The sequence below is a fragment of the Lissotriton helveticus genome, chromosome 1_1, assembly GCF_964261635.1.
Source record: "Lissotriton helveticus chromosome 1_1, aLisHel1.1, whole genome shotgun sequence".
NCBI classification, from domain to species: domain Eukaryota; kingdom Metazoa; phylum Chordata; class Amphibia; order Caudata; family Salamandridae; genus Lissotriton; species Lissotriton helveticus.
In genome coordinates, this window is record NC_136057.1 from 1,372,918,272 (window position 1) to 1,372,935,932 (window position 17,661).

A 17,661-nucleotide genomic window follows, 5' to 3' on the forward strand; every position below is an offset into this window, starting at 1 on the left:
TAAACGCAGGACCCTGGTCAGAATGTAGCATGCCAATTGTGTATGTACCGATAAAGATTCACAAATCTTTTATAACAGTTCTGGCGTCAGCCGAGCGCTGGGGTCGCATCTAAATGAATCTCGTCTTAATAATTATGGGATCGCATTTTTCCTTCTGGATGTCTGCGTATAGATAGCCTAATGCTGTCTAATAGTGGTATCTGGGCTGGTGTCTGGTCCGGTTCACAACTGCGATCTCTATTGCAGTCTATTTCAGTCCTGACAATTTATTGCAAAGTTGTAAATTTGCACGCTCATCCCCGGCCACCAGTATTGTGATTGTAATTCTATTAGAGATTTCAAGATCTCTTGGTGCCTCGGACCCATTTCCATGTGTGCTTCTTGAATCAAGTAAGCCCTCCGGTTCGTGTTTGGAATTACTCTGTCCCCCACTCCAGGGATTCGAGCAAACGGAACAGAGTTCGGATCAATTATGTATATATTTCCGAGTGGTAACGCCGCATAGTTGCCTTCCATTGAGGCTTTTACTGCTAGGAGCGTTTCTCCATCTATTTGTTTTTTAGAACGCTTTTTTTGTAGCTACCGAAGCCGGTTTGACAGCTGCCGCCGTGGCTCTGTTAGCCAATGAATTCCCCGCAACGTGAACGCCATCACGTTGATTACTCAGTGTATGTATCACGTGAGTCTTATGTAGTTCTTTCTGTAAAAGAACTTGTTCCCAAAGTTTTTTATGCTTTATTGTGGCACCTGTCTCATCTTTGTAACCGTTTTTGATCCAGGTCTGCATGTCATTATTGTAAGACTAGACGCAGTAATGCGAATCGCACACTATTAGTGTGGGGAATTCGCGATCGGCATTTTCAAGCGCCATCTTTAAAGATCTTAATTCAGCTCACTGATGTGTACAGTTTCTGAGTGATTCAGTTTTGGTGACCATCGGTCTGAATTTACCTAAGCGCCAGCGACCTTTAACAAACGCGCATGCTGCATTGTAAACTTGTTTTTCCACAACGTAGTGTTGTGCAAATCTGTCCGTGTAGATTACACACGAGTACTGTTCGAGAGGCAGAATTTCGATTGACAGAGGACATTCATGTTCGTATTCCAGATCTTCTAGTTTTTTCATTTTCGGATCAAATGCGTGTTTCACGTCTGTTGCAGCAAGAGAATTTTCCCATTGTATCCATTTTGGATCTAAAGCTTTAGCATTCGGAATGCTTGGTCTTCTTACTGCCTCAAGGGCTGATACTGCTGTTAAAACAGATATGCTCTTGCCTTGGGCTAGGGCTCTTTCTTTTGCTACAGCAGTTTGAACCGCAGTTAGAATTTTTTCAGTACAACTGAATTTCATTTCAGCTTGTGTGTACAAGTGTGATTTATAAGCTATTGGTACCGTTTCTCCCTCATTAGAGGTCAGGTATGTTAATCCGCATCTTCCTGGGATGACTCAGATTACAAGGTTGCGTTCGTTTGCGCGTGTTTGCAGTTTTGTTTTAGTTAACATGTCTGTTTGTATTGATCTTAAAATTTTTGTGTGATTTTGTGTCCAATTAATTGGTTTGAAATCAGGTTTTATTAATTCGTAGAGAGGTTTAACCCTCTGTGCATAGTTTAGAATGTAAGTTCTTCCGAAATTCAGGAAACCTAGAATTGATTGTAAGTTTTTCAGCGTTTTTGGAGCTTGGAGTACCGCACACTTCTCTAAGAAGTTGTCTGCTAGGCTTTTGCCTTCACTTGAGAACTCATATCCCAAAAATAGGACAGTGATGTGGGCAATTCGTGACTTTTTAAAGTTGAATTTATACCCTTCAGCTGCGAACCCAAGTATAATGGTGTTCACTCTTTTCAAGTGTGTCTCCAGGTCATCGTCTGTAAGATAGATGTCATCGACATAAGATAATGCCTCATCATCATACATTTGTAGTAATTCTGTTACCCTGGCTGAAAATAATCCTGGGCTGTTCTTGAATCCCTGTGGGAGACGACAAAATTGCATTTGGGCCCCCATACAGGAGAAAGCGATCAAAAACCTGCTTTCTGGTGCAATGTTTTGACAGAGGAAACCATTTGAAATATCTAATGTCATTTTATATTTTTTGCCCACAATGTTATTCATTAGTGCTGCACTGTGTGAGTTTTGTACTGCAAATGTTTTGCAACAAGAGTTTAGGTGTCTGTAGTCCAAAACTAGACGATATGAATCGTCTGGCTTGGAGACAGGAAACAAAGGATTGTTAATTTGTGAGGTGCATGTTTCAATCACCCCCTGATATTCAAGTTGATCTAAGATCTCCCTGACTTGTTTTTTAGCTTCTTGCTTAACAGGATACTGCCTTTGTGCAGTTGGTTGATTTTTTAACTGAATTTTATGGTGAGGAGAATCCTCATCCCATCCTACATGATTTTTATATAATGCAGGGGCTTGGGCCACTGCCCATTTTCTAGCAAATGTGTATTTTTTATGAATTGGAATGTGATTTGAGAAGGCAGGCATAATCATTTCTTCGCCATGTGGGCACTCCCTGACAAACTCTGGTGGCCAGTCTTTCTCTGCTAGCAGGATATCATAGCCTTTTGATAGGTTCTCCCAAAAGAGACCTCTTATTTTCCTAGTTTTGTCCCCCTCTATACGTAATGTTATTTCATATAATTTATGGGGTACACTAACTCTGGTGTCTGCAGTTTCCACCTGAAAGTATTCATTCGTGTCCACTGTCTCCAGAAGCTTCATCAGGATCTTGCGAGCTATGGTTACTTCTTCTGCGCTGTCTAGCATTGTCTGGGCCCATTCTCTGTTCTTGAGTTGTGTCCTCAGAATCCTCGGCATGTTTTATTTTAATAGTGGCTACCTTCTTCTTTGGAAATTGTAATTTTTTACTTTGATGAGCAGGTTCCTTGTCTTTGGACTTGACGTGCTCTTCTTTGTGTTCTGACCGTCCTCTTCTTTCCGATTTCTGTGAGGAAGTCTGAAAAGATCGAGAGGGACGTGTATCAATATCTTGATATCTGTCAGGTTTTCTTAATTAATCCCTATCTCTAAGGTTGTATCTTTTCTCAGAGGGCTCCTGTTGTGGAGACCTGCCTCCACGTTCTGGAGATCTATTTCTCCGATTGGGTGACTTTCCTCTGGACTGGAACTGTTTTTCTCGGGGAGTGGTTTGTTTGTTACCCTCCCACTTCTTTTTTGGAGTAATGAGATTATTTTTAATAAAGATTTTTTCAGGATTTTCAGTTTGTTGTGGTTTTAGTGGTTTCCCTCCCAAACTATCTCTACCTAATTCTTCATATGATTTTTCAATTATTCTGGCAAGTTCAAAAGGTTATTCTGCTATATCTGTTTCTTTCAATTTTTGGCGGCAGGTAGTACCGTCAAGTGTCAATTGAACTAATTGTCTATATGCTTTTGTTAATTCTTTTAGCTTAACTAAAAGTTCTTCGCTGGACATTTTTTCAATATCAGGATATGGTGTATAGCTGGCTAGAACCGGCCATGTGGCTCCTGGTCTACCTAGTGGACCGAGCCTGGTGAAGTGATTTTTATGTTTTAGGGCGCCATTAAACCAGAGCTGGTACTCTTGGTATGTTAGTGGAATTTCAACGTCCTCGAAAGGAACGTATTCCTCTGGGGATTCCTCTACTTTGTAGTAGAGGAACTCGCGTGTCACAGCATGTGCTGTTGGAAAATGTATCCAGGAATAGAATACCTCTGTCTGCCGATCTTCATGGGCCTCTACCATAAATATGACTGTACCACCTCTTGATGATACTCCATTATTTATAAGTTTGTAAGTTACACTCTTTCTTACATTGACTGGGATGAGTATAGCATCCGGGTCATCTTGCCGAAGACTTGTGTCTTCCGCTAAAAGTTGAGCTGCCATTTTAGCTCTTTCCCTTTCGTCGTCACTTTCTGACATGTTTTCTGACAGAAAGTTTTTGCAGAGCAAGTTTCAAGGAAACAAAGATTAGGTGCACAATATTTTGGAACACTGTATCCTTCAACGTTGACTAAACCAAGAACTAATACATAGGATTCTCTTCCTACTAAGTTTTGGCGGATATTAACCTTTCACCCACTCCAGACGTCTATTGGAGTATTTACGGGAAAAAGGGTTCTACGTGAAAAGCACGACTGAGTTACTCTAGTATCTAGCGTTCAATTATCGCCTTACCAAACATTGGGCGCCATGTAGTGTAGTTCCTATATTCCCAATAGGCTCTGCGTATTGGAATAACTTAAACAATAGTTTAGACGTAGGACTGAGGTCGGCTAGGTCTCTATTGAATATGTTAGACTTAATTATGAATGCCAGCTAGCTCAGAGGTCACTAGAAACTTTCTCGAGTAAACAAGAAGGTGTTAACTTTCCTGAATAGACAAGAAGGGATTAGTTTCTGACAACCGCATAAACATGACAACTTTGCTCCCTCCCGAATAAGGATTATAACTCGAGTCGCGGAAACAATAGATAACTATTTTACTCAGTCAATCGTGTATGCTTAGTTTCACCAGAAGCGCAGAGAAATAGAGAGACGGGCGTTTTCAATAAAAGTGGTTATTTATTGAACAGTCTTCTTTCTCATGCAAGAGAAGTGAGTTGCCACAATTGCAATACTTGACATAAAGGAAAGTGCGTACAGTAAAAGGAGTATTATGAAATAATACTGTAAAAGCATGGTACAGTTTCTAAGCCATACCGTGTTTAAAATAGATAAAATATATCTATACTACTATTATAAAGCAAGAACTTTGAACCTTTGAGGCGGGTAAACTCGGGAACCACAGCGCCAATCCACACACCCGATACATCATTGTAATCGTCAGGGTGTGCAGATGGACATAGGCTATATAAACTATAAAAATAGGCGTTATTTAAAAAATGTACCTTAAAAAAAAAGTAGTCCCTTCGAAGTAGTGCCGGCCGCGACCTGCGTGCTGACGTCAGGAGAGTGGGGAGGAGCGGCGTCCAGGAGCGGCGGACATGGCGCGGGGGAGGAGCGGTGACGAGCGGCAGACAGGCGGTGAGGACCAGCGGACAGGCGGGAGGAGCGGCGAGGAGCGGCGGAGCGGTGAACTGAGGAGCGCGGGGAGGAGCGGCGGCTGAGGTAAGGCTCCAGGGGACCCACGGACAATGTCGGGGCAGGCGGGGGTCGGGGCAGGCGGGGGTCGGGGCAGGCGGGGGACGGGGCGGACGGGGACCCGGGCTGCTGGACAATGTCGGGGCGGGCGGGGTCCCGGGCTGCTGGACAATGTCGGGGCGGGCGGGGGTCGGGAAAGCCTGATTGCTCCCGGACAAGGTCGGGACGGGCTGCTAGTACATATATAAAATCATTGACTAAACATACTCAACTGGTGCTTCTAAGATACGCCTACCCCGGTGTACCTAACCTAAGCCTAGTACGTGGGAAGGAGTAAGTGAGCTGCAGTTAAGTTAAGTTAGTTTTTGCCAGGAATCTGAATCAAGAATTTTCTAAGGATCTAATCAGCTCCGTACCTTGTTTATAGAATGAAGGAGGTCTTGTATCTCGTTCTCAGGACTCGATCTCCCAGTAACCCGCAAGGGTGACTGGAAACACTGGAGCTGAATTTCTCGGCAGGAGAAAAGACAGCGTCTCTCTCAGTGTGTCAATGGGAGGGTCGGCTTCCTTCGGCACTTGCCACAGCAGGGCGTCGGGCAAGTAGATAGTCAATCTGCTCCAAACCACCGTGTGTTTTGCTAGGGCAGCTGTTGGTATATTTATACCTGGAAGGTGCCGGGTTTGACGTAAGGTTGGACATAAGACATCACTAAGAACTTACAGTTCTTTTAGGACTCCAGGAGTTCTTGGACAAATCAAAACAGAAGCAGGGGGAATTCCCGGGCTGCTGGAGGCTTGGTTTGTTTAATGAACACGTTGTGCTTTCTAGGAGTCTATGAGAGTAGCCTTGCCGTATTTGGACTGCATTGGCTATGACTAAATATGGATATGATTCTTATGCCTTTATAAGGATATGATTTGTTATAACCACATAAGGGCATAAATCGGGAATATTTAAATAGGGTCCTAGATACTTTCACAACATCACAGTCACCTGTTGTGCCCATGGGACACAATCTCATATAGACTGTCCCCCCATTTGGTTCATGGTGAAAGATTAACTTGTGTTATAAAATGCCACCCACAAAGGAACAGTTAAATGGAACAGTTAAGTTACTTTCTGGTAACATATTTGGATGAAAACGATGACCTAATGTAAGAAACTACCTCTATATATACTACACCAACATGAGGTACAGTGTGTATTGAGTCCAAGTGCACCCAGAGGAAGGCAGAGGTTAAAGTTAGATAGAACCTTACTCTCTAATAATGGTAGCTTGGTCGAGCAGTAAGGCAGTATTAGAGGACAGTGTTACGCATTTGATGTACACACTCAGCAAATGAATTCACACACTCAAAAACTGAACTCTAGGCCAATTGTTTTTGTATAAAAATATAATGTTGTTTATTTTTAGAACCAAGCAGGCCTGGTACAGGTAAGCATTAAATACTTTTCAGTAATAAGTTACTGGATATAGAAGAGTTTGAAAATGCAATCGAAATTGTACTTTGTCTGATTTACAGGGGAGAAGTAGTATGCAACACTTAGCAAATACAATACATTGGAATAAATAGGCTTTTTCAATAATTGCAGGTAAGTTACTTTTACGTTACTTTTTCTAACTCAGTGCTGGATGCCTAGATTCAGCACTGGGACATTTCCTGTAAACAGGTGAGAAAACACGTTTTGGGTATTTGTACGATTTTTAAAGAATATCTTTAGTTTTCAAAACTCCACACAGTCGTTTTTTGGAGGGAACATTGTCAATGTTATCCTATGAAGGAAAAATAGGTTATTGGTTTGCAGGTAAGTAAACGACTGTGGAAGTTAAGGTTCTGGGGTTAGACTCAGGGGTCTCCCAGGGTCAGTGATGCACTGGAATTGCACCCTCAGCGGCACTAGGGCAGCCGGGTGCAGAGTGTTGAGGACCAATGCTATCCTATGGAGGATAGGAGGTCTCCAGTTGGTGGCTGCTGGCAAGCAGGCCACAAGGCTGTGGGAGCAAAGCTCCTAGTTTTTAGCTCAGGCAAGTTGGGGACAAAAGTAGGACCAAAGGTGCATCCTCAGCGGCACTAGGGCGGCCGGGTGCAGGGTGCTCTTTTGAGGTCAGGTGCCCTGTTGTTTCCAACGGAGAACCTCCGGACAAAGAAACACTCCAGGTTCGGGGACGAGGATCTTCAAGGTGCGACCACCACTACGAGGGGTAAGTTGGGATGTTGAGGGTTGGTTAGGCACTGCTGGTTTAGGCACACAAGGCCTTAGGGCGTCGGGGGCAGGGTGTCTTGGGAAGTTGGATTTTCTAACCTGCTCTGGTCGCGGTAGGGGGGGTCCTCTTGATTGATTCTGCAGGCATCCTCTGGAGGCTTGATGCAGGTCAGGGGTCACTGGATCTCGGGTCAGGATCGCTGGGGGAACCTTCTTGTGATATTTTTCCACTCAAGCTCGGGCCGGGATTGGCGGGTGCAGAGTGGGCTGGATTCGTGGTTTCTGGTTGGCACCAAAAGATGAAGTTTGAACAAGTCCGCTGTTCACAGGACATTCAGTCTTTGAACTGAAGGCAGGCAGGTCCTCTGGGGTTTTTAAGGTTGCTGGCTACATGACACGCTGGGATTTTGCAGGAGCAGGTTCGAGGGAAGACTGGCCTGTAGGGCTGGGGCCAAGTCAGTGGGCGTCGTTCTCTTGTTAGCTCTGCACAGCTTTTCATCCTTCTTATCTTCTTTTCTTGTGGTTTCTGGATCTGAAGAAGGAAGGTTAGAGTTGCCCCTAAATACTAAATTTAGGGGTGTTACAGGTAGGTAAAGGGCAGGGACCAATGGGTCCCTTTCCTGGGGTAGGTAAACCCCCTATTCTGCCACTCTCCAGTGGGAGGGAGGCAGGAGCCTGTCCCTGATTGGCTGGTCCCCCATCCTCAAGATGGCGGGGACTCGAGGTTGTGCTTCACCTCGCCTCCCCCATCTTAGGGGTGGAGTTGGCAGAGGTGGGCACACCTTTCTTCCTCACTTGTTTTTCCCGCCGGTTATCCCACCCAAAGTGGGCGGTAGAACCAGTGGGGACCAGTTGCTGAAAGCATCAAATGGTCTGGAGAGGCTCACAAATGCAGCATGCCTTTGAAGCTTCTCCTTCGTGAACCCTGCCCATCCTGGGGGAGGAGGCTTGGTACCTCGTCCCAGGATGTGCATTGTTTCAGGCCCCCGATAGCTGCAAGCTCTTGACCCAGGGGTCCAGAAACGTGTCTGTGGTGGCAGCCTAAGTAGCCACTCAGTCAGGTCACTAGGAGTTGGTCAAGTTTCAGGGGGCATCTCTAAGATGCCCTCTGTTGTGCATTTTACATTAAATCCCACACTGGTATCAGTATGGGTTTAATGTGCTGGGAAGTTTGATACCAAACTTCCCAGTCTTCAGTGTAGCCATTATGGTGCTATGGAGTTCGTAATGACAAACTCCCAGCACCATATACTCTTAATGGCAGCACGGCACTTACAGTGCCCAGGAATGGACTTGGGCACTTTGTAGGGGTACAGGGTTCATGCACCTGTAACCTCACCACTAGCATAGAGGCACCCAGCTAGAGGGGTGACCTATGTATGCCAGTAATCATTACAGATAAAGGGGTAACCCAAATAGTCAAGACCGACCTGGGTGCAGTACAGGAATGAAAAAATGGTCCGTGGCCAATTATTTAAAGAATTAAATTCAAATGTGAACAGTCTGTGTTGTGTGAACCACTACAAGACTGTTATTTATTAACCTAAAGAAATTCCTTATGCATGCATTCAATTACTATTTATGCATACATATGTCCAGAAATCACACAGGAAAAAGCGCCAAACTTTATGTAGGATTTTAAAAAAACACATTTATTTTGAATGAGTCATAAATTATTTTCAATGGACAAAGGTTGCGCGCAGAAAGAGTAAAAGGGTAGCGGAATGGTGGTGGTGGGTAGTGAAAGTGCAAATCCTAGAAATAAGGATAGAACCAGTTAGATAATTGCAGAATCATTGGTAATCAAAACCAGACAATGTAGACCTGTCCGAAGTATAACTTTCATGTACATGTACTCTGTAAATTACAATGTGCACTCAATGCATTTTCAAAGGTATGTCGGATCAGATGTAGGTACAGGTCTTGTTAAGAGGCCGACATACCTTTGAAAATGCATTGAGTGCACATTGTAATTTACAGAGTACATTTAGTTCCATCTCTTTTATCCTTCTAGCAGCGTCATATGACTCTACTGATGACTCCCACTAGATTACAACGTTCCCCTGAACTCACCCCCTGAACTCACCCCTTGAACTGTACTGCAGTCTCACTTAACCTCTTGACCCTCCCATGAATCGCAAGGTTTACTCACACGTTATTCCCCTTACACAAAAACCATGCCTCCCCCTTCTTATTTCCCTGCTTCCTTGTACGTTACTCCATACTCTTGCGTAACTGATCTAAACCGTGCGCACCGCTCCTCCTTCTCCCCATCATTATTCTAACGACTGCCTGTTACCCTCGAGTATTGAATATCCTGTACATTACCGTCCACCTTGTTCCTGAGCTATCACCACCCTTTTTACTTTCACTCAATATCCCTGAATCATATATCCCTTACAAATAACTTCGCTGCACATTTTCTAAACTCTTTGCCTCACGTACCTGCCAAAAAACAGTCCGTCCTCATCTCTCTTTCCGGGAAGTGTTTCCCATCCCTTACAACCATCAGATTTAAACCTACACACTCGTGTTCAGGAATCCTTCCACCTTGCTGTTATCTAATTAACCACCTGCTCTTCTCTCTCTCTCCAAAACCCTGCCCTCGGTTCCTAAATACTACGATTCCCACAATACAATAAATCAGCTAAACGTGGCGTCACAACGCATATTAACAATATAACATGTTGGTAAAAGTTCATAAATTCAATAATATCAATTCTACGTTTACTATATAAAACACTGAAACTATCGCACACACTTAGTCAGCAAATGAATTCACACACTCAAGAACTGAACTCTATGCCAATTGTTTTTGTATAAAAAATATACTGGTTTTTATTTTTAGAACCAAGTAGGCCTGGTACAGGTAAACATTAAATACTTTTCAGTAATAAGTTACTGGATATAGAACAGTTTGAAAATGCAATCGAATTTGTACTTTGTTTGATTGACAGGGGAGCAGTAGTATGCAGCACTTAGCAAATACAATATATTGGAATGAATAGGCTTTTTCAATAAATTGCAGGTAAGTTACTTTTACGTTACTTTTTCTAACTCAGTGCTGGATGCCTAGATTCAGCACTGGAACATGTCCTGCAAACAGGTGAGAACACACGTTTTGGTTATTTGTACGATTTTTAAAGAATTTCTTTAGTTTTCAAAACTCCACATTAGTCGTTTTTTGGAGGGAAAATTGTCAATGTTATCCTACGGAGGAAAAACAGGTTATCGATTTGCAGGTAAGTAAACGACTGTGGAAGTTAAGGTTCTGCGGTTAGACTCAGGGGTCTCCCAGGGTCAGTGATGCACTGGAATTGCACCCTCAGCGGCACTAGGGCGGCGAGTGCAGAGTGTTGAGGCCCATTGTTATCCTATGGCGGATAGGGGGTCTCCGGTTGGTGGCTGCTGGCAAGCGGGCCACGAGGCTGTGGGAGCAACGCTCCTAGGGTTTAGCTCAGGGCAAGTTGGGGACCAAAGTAGCACCAAAGGTGCACCCTCAGCGGCACTAGGGAGGCCGGGTGCAGGGTGCTGTTTTGAGGTAGGGTGCCTTGTTGTTTCCAGTGGGTAACCTACGGGACAAAGAAACACTGCAGGCTCGGGACAAGGATCTTCCAGGTGCAACCACCACTTTGAGGGGTAAGTTGGGATGTTGAGGGTTGGTTAGACACTGCCGGTTTGGACACACAGGGCTGTGGGGTGTCGGGTGCAGGGGTGCCTTGGGTCGTCAGATTTTCGTACCCGCTCTGGTTGTGGTAGGGAGGTCCTCTGGATTGAGGCTGCAGGCGTCGTCTGGAGGCTTGAGGCAGGTCAGGGGTCGCCGGCTCTCGGGTCAGGATTACCGGCGGGACCTCCTTTTCCACTCGAGCTCGGGCCGGGTTTAGCGGGTGCAGAGTGGGCTGGATTCACGGTTTCTTATTTATTTATTTATTGAGTTGTACATAGCGCTGGCTAGACCCGGAGTTATCAGAGCGCTTTACATGAGGAACAAACTTTGTTTCAGAACATGGTTACAAAGTTACATCAGTTACTGGAGCGAGTTACAGGAATTACATGAGTACAAAGGCATAGCATAATCATGAGGAGAAAAAACTAATAGGCAAGGGGAGAGAAGAATAGGGGAGAGAGGGAAGGAATAGGGGAGGTAGAGGAGAATAATGGAGGGAGGAGGAGGGGGAGGGTGTATGAGGCACAACAGGGAGACGAGGAAAAACAGTGTCCGACGTCCGGCTGGGTAGGTGAAGGCCCAGGGGTGAAACACAGCCAAACTCCTCTATAGCTGCATGGGACAGCTCCACTAGTCATCGGCCAGAGGTTGCTCAGGCACCGCAGTACATACAGATAGGTTATAGTTTCCGCCTAGGGGAGCATAGTCCAAAAAGTTCCATTGAGCGTGCCGGTCATGGTGCTGTGCTCCCAGTGCTAATGGGGTAAAAACCCAGGCCTTCGCTGTTCGAGACTCCCTTGTCGCTGTGGACTCTCTCAGAGGGATCTCTGAGACTCCAGGACATAAATGCTGAATCCCTCCACAACAAGGGGAGAAGGAGTGCTTTGGAAAGGGGCCCACTCATGGCGGCCATTATTAGAAAATTGGTGTGTCATATTAATGCTTACAAGGCGGAGGAGCATCGTCCATCGCAGCGTGGTAATCGCAGGTGTCCAAGAGTGTCGATAGAGACATTTAAGAGCAGTCGAGAAGCTACCACTTTGAGGAGGACAGACGTAGAACAAGATGCTGGCGGTAGCAGCAGGGCACAGCAATGAAAGCAATCAGGGCCTCGCTATTTTAAAGCTTACAAGGCAGAGAAAAGCCAGCCATCGCAGTGCTGTGATTGTAGGGACACATAATGGTGCGTGGAGGCATGACATCTAAATGGCAATTATAAAAGTATCAGGATGCGCAGAGGCATGCGGGTAAACAGCAGGCGCAAGCCCCCACCATGAAAAAATAATCTTTTTCAAACACCAAAAGGGACACCTGACTACAGAAATTTTTAAGGAGGCACATTGCCCTCACTTGGTTGGCGCTGACGAAGAGGAATTGAATGTATCCGTCCCTATCGCAACTCTAAGAATCAGGACCATATAATTTCCTGTTTTCACTCGAGGAACCAAACGGAGGGCATTCTCCTTCCTAAAGAATTTTTAACTAATAAATTTTAAACAAATCTTGCTCCTTGTGGCTCCTGAAGAAGGCGTTCTTTACGCCGAAACGCGCGTCATGATAATTGCCACCTTGCTTGGATATTTTGATTAAAATTGTTATGTCTTTTTTTATACACTGATGATTATTGTCTGTATTGAATTATATTGATCTATGTTTTTAATGTCCTGCTTATGGACAGTTTATATTTGTCATATATTATATGATTTTTAATGTGTCTATTAAACTGATGTTACTATCTATTTTTATTTTGTATGGTTTTCCTTGCTGTCATCTTATGTCACATGATCTCTTATGTGCCACTGCCTAGGAATTTTTTTCACATGCAAGCCCCCACCACCACATTCACTCAACAGCTATGAGAGAGGGGACCAAAGCGTCCAGAGAGGGACCATCAGAAGCCCAACGGGGGCGTAAGTGGAGTATTGATCAATTGGCCCATACATCAACCTACTGCGGCAGAAGTTTGTTGTGAGACATGCTTACCCCAGGGCAGTTCGGTCGTGTAGGAGAGTGGTGCGGATCATAGACCCAGACCGCAGCGGTTCTCCAGAGCGAGGTGCTTCATTCATCAGCTACTCAGGGAGTACCACTCTTGAGACCCGGCCTTGCAGGGAAGCAGTGCGGCGCAACGGCACATGTCGCTCCCCAATCTTCAAGCACTGTGCTTCAAACCTCATGCACTCGGGGAGCACAGCGAGAGAGGTGTAGCGTGGGTCATCGAGTTCCCGGGGACCGTTTGAGGTGGAGGGCAGCACCATGCCTCAGTTATTCAAGCAAGGTGCATGTTATGTTGTGATGTTATTTATAATTATAGGGAGCACTGCTACCCTGTGGTGTCCTGGCGCTAAGTACATGTAACCTGGGGAGCATCGAGCTGTTTAGTGAGAGAAGAACAAAGTTTTTAAACCCTTGCAGAAAAAAATGAGATCTGGGGCATTTCTGAGATGGAACGGGAGTTCATTCCATGCTTTAGAGGCACAGTGGAAAAAGTTTCTGCCTTCCTAATTAGTTTTCTTAAAGTTTAGAGGTTTGAACTAATTTGGAGCTGGAGGAACGCAGGGTTCTACTTGGGAAGTACCACGCAAGTTTGGATTTAAGGAACTCCGGGCCAATCCCATTGACCGCCTTAAAGACGACACAGAGTGCCTTAAAGCGCGATCTTAGTGGAACTGGGAGCCAGTGCAGTTTCTTAAGTTCTCCTTTGACCGAGGCGAACCTGGGTGTTCCCGTCAGCATTCTCGCGGCCGCGTTCTGGACCAATTGCAACCTGTTCATATGTTGTTTTTGAACATTAAGATAGAGACTGTTGCAATAGTCCAGACGCGACATAATGAGTGCAGTGACCACCGTCCTTAGGTTGCTTGCCAACAGGAAAAACTTGATTTTTTTAAATTATTCTGAGGACCATGAAACATGCTGAGGTCACCTGATTCACTTGGTCTCCCATGGTGAGTTTGTTATCCACCATAACTCCCAAATTCTTGGCTTTCCTAGAAGGTATTGGACAGGATCCCAGATCCTCTGGCCACCAGTCCGGTGTCCAGACCCATGGATTGTTGCCAAATTTTAGCACCTCAGTTTTCGCTGAGTTGAGTTTTAAACAGTTGGACGACATCCAAGTGGAAATAGAGCTCATACAGCTGTGGAACCCATCCCCAGCCTCCCTTTCCGCTCCCTCTGTCAGCGCAGGTCCAGCAACGTCGGGGCTGTGCGGCGGCAGGGGGTAGATCAGGTCCTGCCGTCTCGTAAGTCTCCCAACTGGACGTCAATACCCCAGCCAGCTCATCCAACCAATGCCAGCCCCATAGGGGTTCCGGTGACCTCAGGCAGCAGTCCGCGTCGAAAGGCTCCTCATGGCGGCAGGCAAAAAGAGGCGCTCGCCCCTAGCAGCCCCGTCCGTGGTTGAGCGTGTTGAAAGGGCTCATGCAGGTGGCCAGAGAGCGAGGATAGGCACCAGCAGTACTGCCAGTGGGGGCAATCAAGGAGAACCTCACTCCGGTGCCCGTTAGCGTCCTCGAAAAACGACAATGAGAGGGAGCATGTCCCAGCCCGAGGGAGAGCTCGACAAGCGATGTGGTAGCGTGACTGACGCTGAGAGCAACCTCATCTCCGAGCATCTGGTGGTGAAGGAGTTGCATTCGGGAGCAAAGAGGCAGGAGTGTCTGGTCGCCTGAGGACGGCTGGGGGGCCCGGTCCTGGTGAGTAGTGGCGAAGCCAGCGAGGCGAAGGAGTGTCGGGACGTCAGGGGTTGTCTCCGATGGTAAGAAATTCTTCAATAGTAGTCCGATGTTGATGGAGTTAGATTGTTTGTAAAATTAGGGGTGGATGGCTGGGTAGGCAGCGGGATTTTTACTGATTTTAGTAATCCCTGACCCGGAAGCTGCAGAGGAGAGCTCCTACACTGCGGCCATCTTGAGCCAATCTTCTGGTTGGCACCAGAAGCTGCAGTTTGAACAAGTCCGGTGTTCACAGGAGAGTCTTTGAAGTGAAGGCAGGCAGGTCCTCCGGGATTTTCGAGATTGCTGGATGCAGGACACGCCGGGATTTCGCAGGAGCAAGTCCGAGGAGAGACAGGCCTGTAGGGCTGGGGCCAAGTCAGTGGGTATCGTCCTCTTGTTAGCTCTGCACGGCTTTTCGTCCTCCTTCTTATCTTCTTTTCTTGTGGTTTCTGGATCTGAGGAAGGAAGGTTCAGGGTGCCCCTAAATACTAAATTTAGGGGTGTTACAGGTAGGTAAAGGGCAGGGAATAATGGGTCCCTTTCCTGGGGTAGGTACACCCCCTATTCTGCCACTCTCCAGTGGGAGGGAGGCAGGAGCCTGTCCCTGATTGGCTGGTCCCCCATCCTCAAGATGGCGGAGACTCATGGTTGTGCCTCACCTCGCCTCCCCTATCTTAGGGGTGGAGTTAGTAGAGGTGGGCACACCTTTCTTCCTCACTTGTTGTTCCCGCCGGTTCTCCCACCCAAAGTGGGTGGTAGAACCAGTGGGGACCAGTTGCTGAAAGCATCAAATGGTCTGGAGAGGCTCACAAAGGTGCACCCTTGAAGCTTCTCCTTCGTGAACACTGCCCATCCTGGGGGAGGAGGCTTGGTACCTTGTCCCAGGATGTGTATTGTTTCAGGCCCCTAAAAGCAGCAAGCTCTCAACCCAGGGGTCCAAAAACATGTCTGGTGGTGGCAGCCTATGTAGCCACTCAGTCAGGTCACTAGGAGTTGGTCGAGTTTCAGGGGGCATCTCTAAGATGCCCTCTGTTATGCATTTGACATGTAATCCCACACTGGCATCAGTGTGGGTTTAATGTGCTTAGAAGTTTAATACCAAACTTCTCAGTCTTCAGTTTAGCCATTATGGTGCTGTGGAATTCGTAATGACAAACTTCCAGCACCATATACTCTTAATGGCAGCACTGCACTTACAGTGCCCAGGAATAGACTTGGGCACTCTAGGGGTACAGGGTTCATGCACCCGTACCCTCACCACTGGCATAGGGCCCCCAGCTAGAGGGGTGACTGATGTATGCCAGGGCAGTGATTTGTGGTCACGGCACACAGGGATGTTTGCCATGTCGACTCTTGACTTTGTTATGCACCAAGACACGCAGTCTGCAAAGGCAGTGTGTGAGTGTCAGGGTACAGGGCCCTTAAGGGTGGCGCAATAAGTGCTGCAGCCCTTAGAGGCCTTCTCTGGTCACAGTGCCCTGGGTACCTGTGGTACCATTTACCAGCAGCTGACATGTGGCCAGAGATGCCAATTGGGTTAGTTTTGGGGAAAGAACACAGGCCCTGAGAACCTGATTGGCAGGGACCCAGGGCACACCAAGAAAAAGTGCATCAGTAGTCTGGCAAAAAGTGGGGGGTTACTGCAATAGAAACCCACTTTCCTAGTCTTAATTATTATGGGCAGCCGAGAAGGCCTATTTGAGCGAGGAAATTGATGTGGGATGCAGTGATAGCCAAAAACTCCTTTGACTGAAGCTGCATGGGTACGACTAGAAAAAGAGGTATCAAGACTTTTGGTGCAACACAATGCAACCAGTGGTGGACGGTGACATTTGAAAGTGGTGAGGCTTAAAATTATTGTCATATTTCACCATAGCGAGCAAGTGTAGCGAGCGAGCCCGAACTACCTAAGGGTGGTTCGGAGGGTATTCTCCCCCGAGAATTTTTTTTAAAAAGACTGGGAAAATGGTGCATTTTCCAGCAAATTTGAGAAAGCAGGAAGGTTAATAAAGCAATTGTGAAAGTGTAGTTATTACATTATTAAAGAAATATCATATAACATAGGTAGTTCTTATTCAGTATAACCACAGAGCTTCATAACAGACTTTGAGATATAATGCATTTCTGAGTACCTTACAGATGTTTTTTATTTGACAAACAACTAAACAGGTCGCAAACTAGCACCATTCAACATATGTTTACTTTTTGCATCTAAATTCAGCACGTCTGTCTTTAATAGCAGCAAATTTTTCAATTACTTGAATGTTAAAGTCAGCAATATTTTGAACTAGCTTGCTCTCTATTGAGAGCATTTCCAAAGCATTGAGTCTTTCCTCGAGAATGGTATTCCTCAGAAATGTCTTAAAACTCTTTAAGGCGCAAAAAGATTGTTCTGCCTCTGATGTTGTCATAGGAGTGGTAATGACAATTTTTAGTAAAGCCACTGTCTCTATAAATGTCTTTTCCATATTAAGTTACTGAATTAAAGCTAGCAAAGACCTGGCATCTTTGGTCTTCCGGTACACAGGCATTGAGCATAGTACAGTCAACTCAGTTTTCTGGTCCTCTTGGTTGAGCATCGGATAAGCTTCCACAGAGTCATGCAGAGCATGCTCAGAGAAGGATTCATCATATTTTGTAAAGTATTTACTTTTCATTAATGCGGCACTCTCCAAATGTTTTGTGAAAGCAAAACGTCCTTGTGCATGCTCAATTACAATGTCACATATCTCCTTTGCATTTCGGACCAGAGTGGTGATGTTTTTCAGTGGTTTTAAAAGGTTGAAGCCTCTGTCAGTTGGCTGTCTAAATTGTCAACCTCATCTCTCACTTTGCCTATGCTTTCGACAAACATAGCTGTATATCTTTTCACAGAGACAGTATATCTACGTCTTGTGCTTGTAACTGATCATATAACGACAGCTGACATTATGTTTTGAAATAAAAACAGAGAGAACTGAAACTCTCTATATTTTAGTGTTCTAGCAAAGC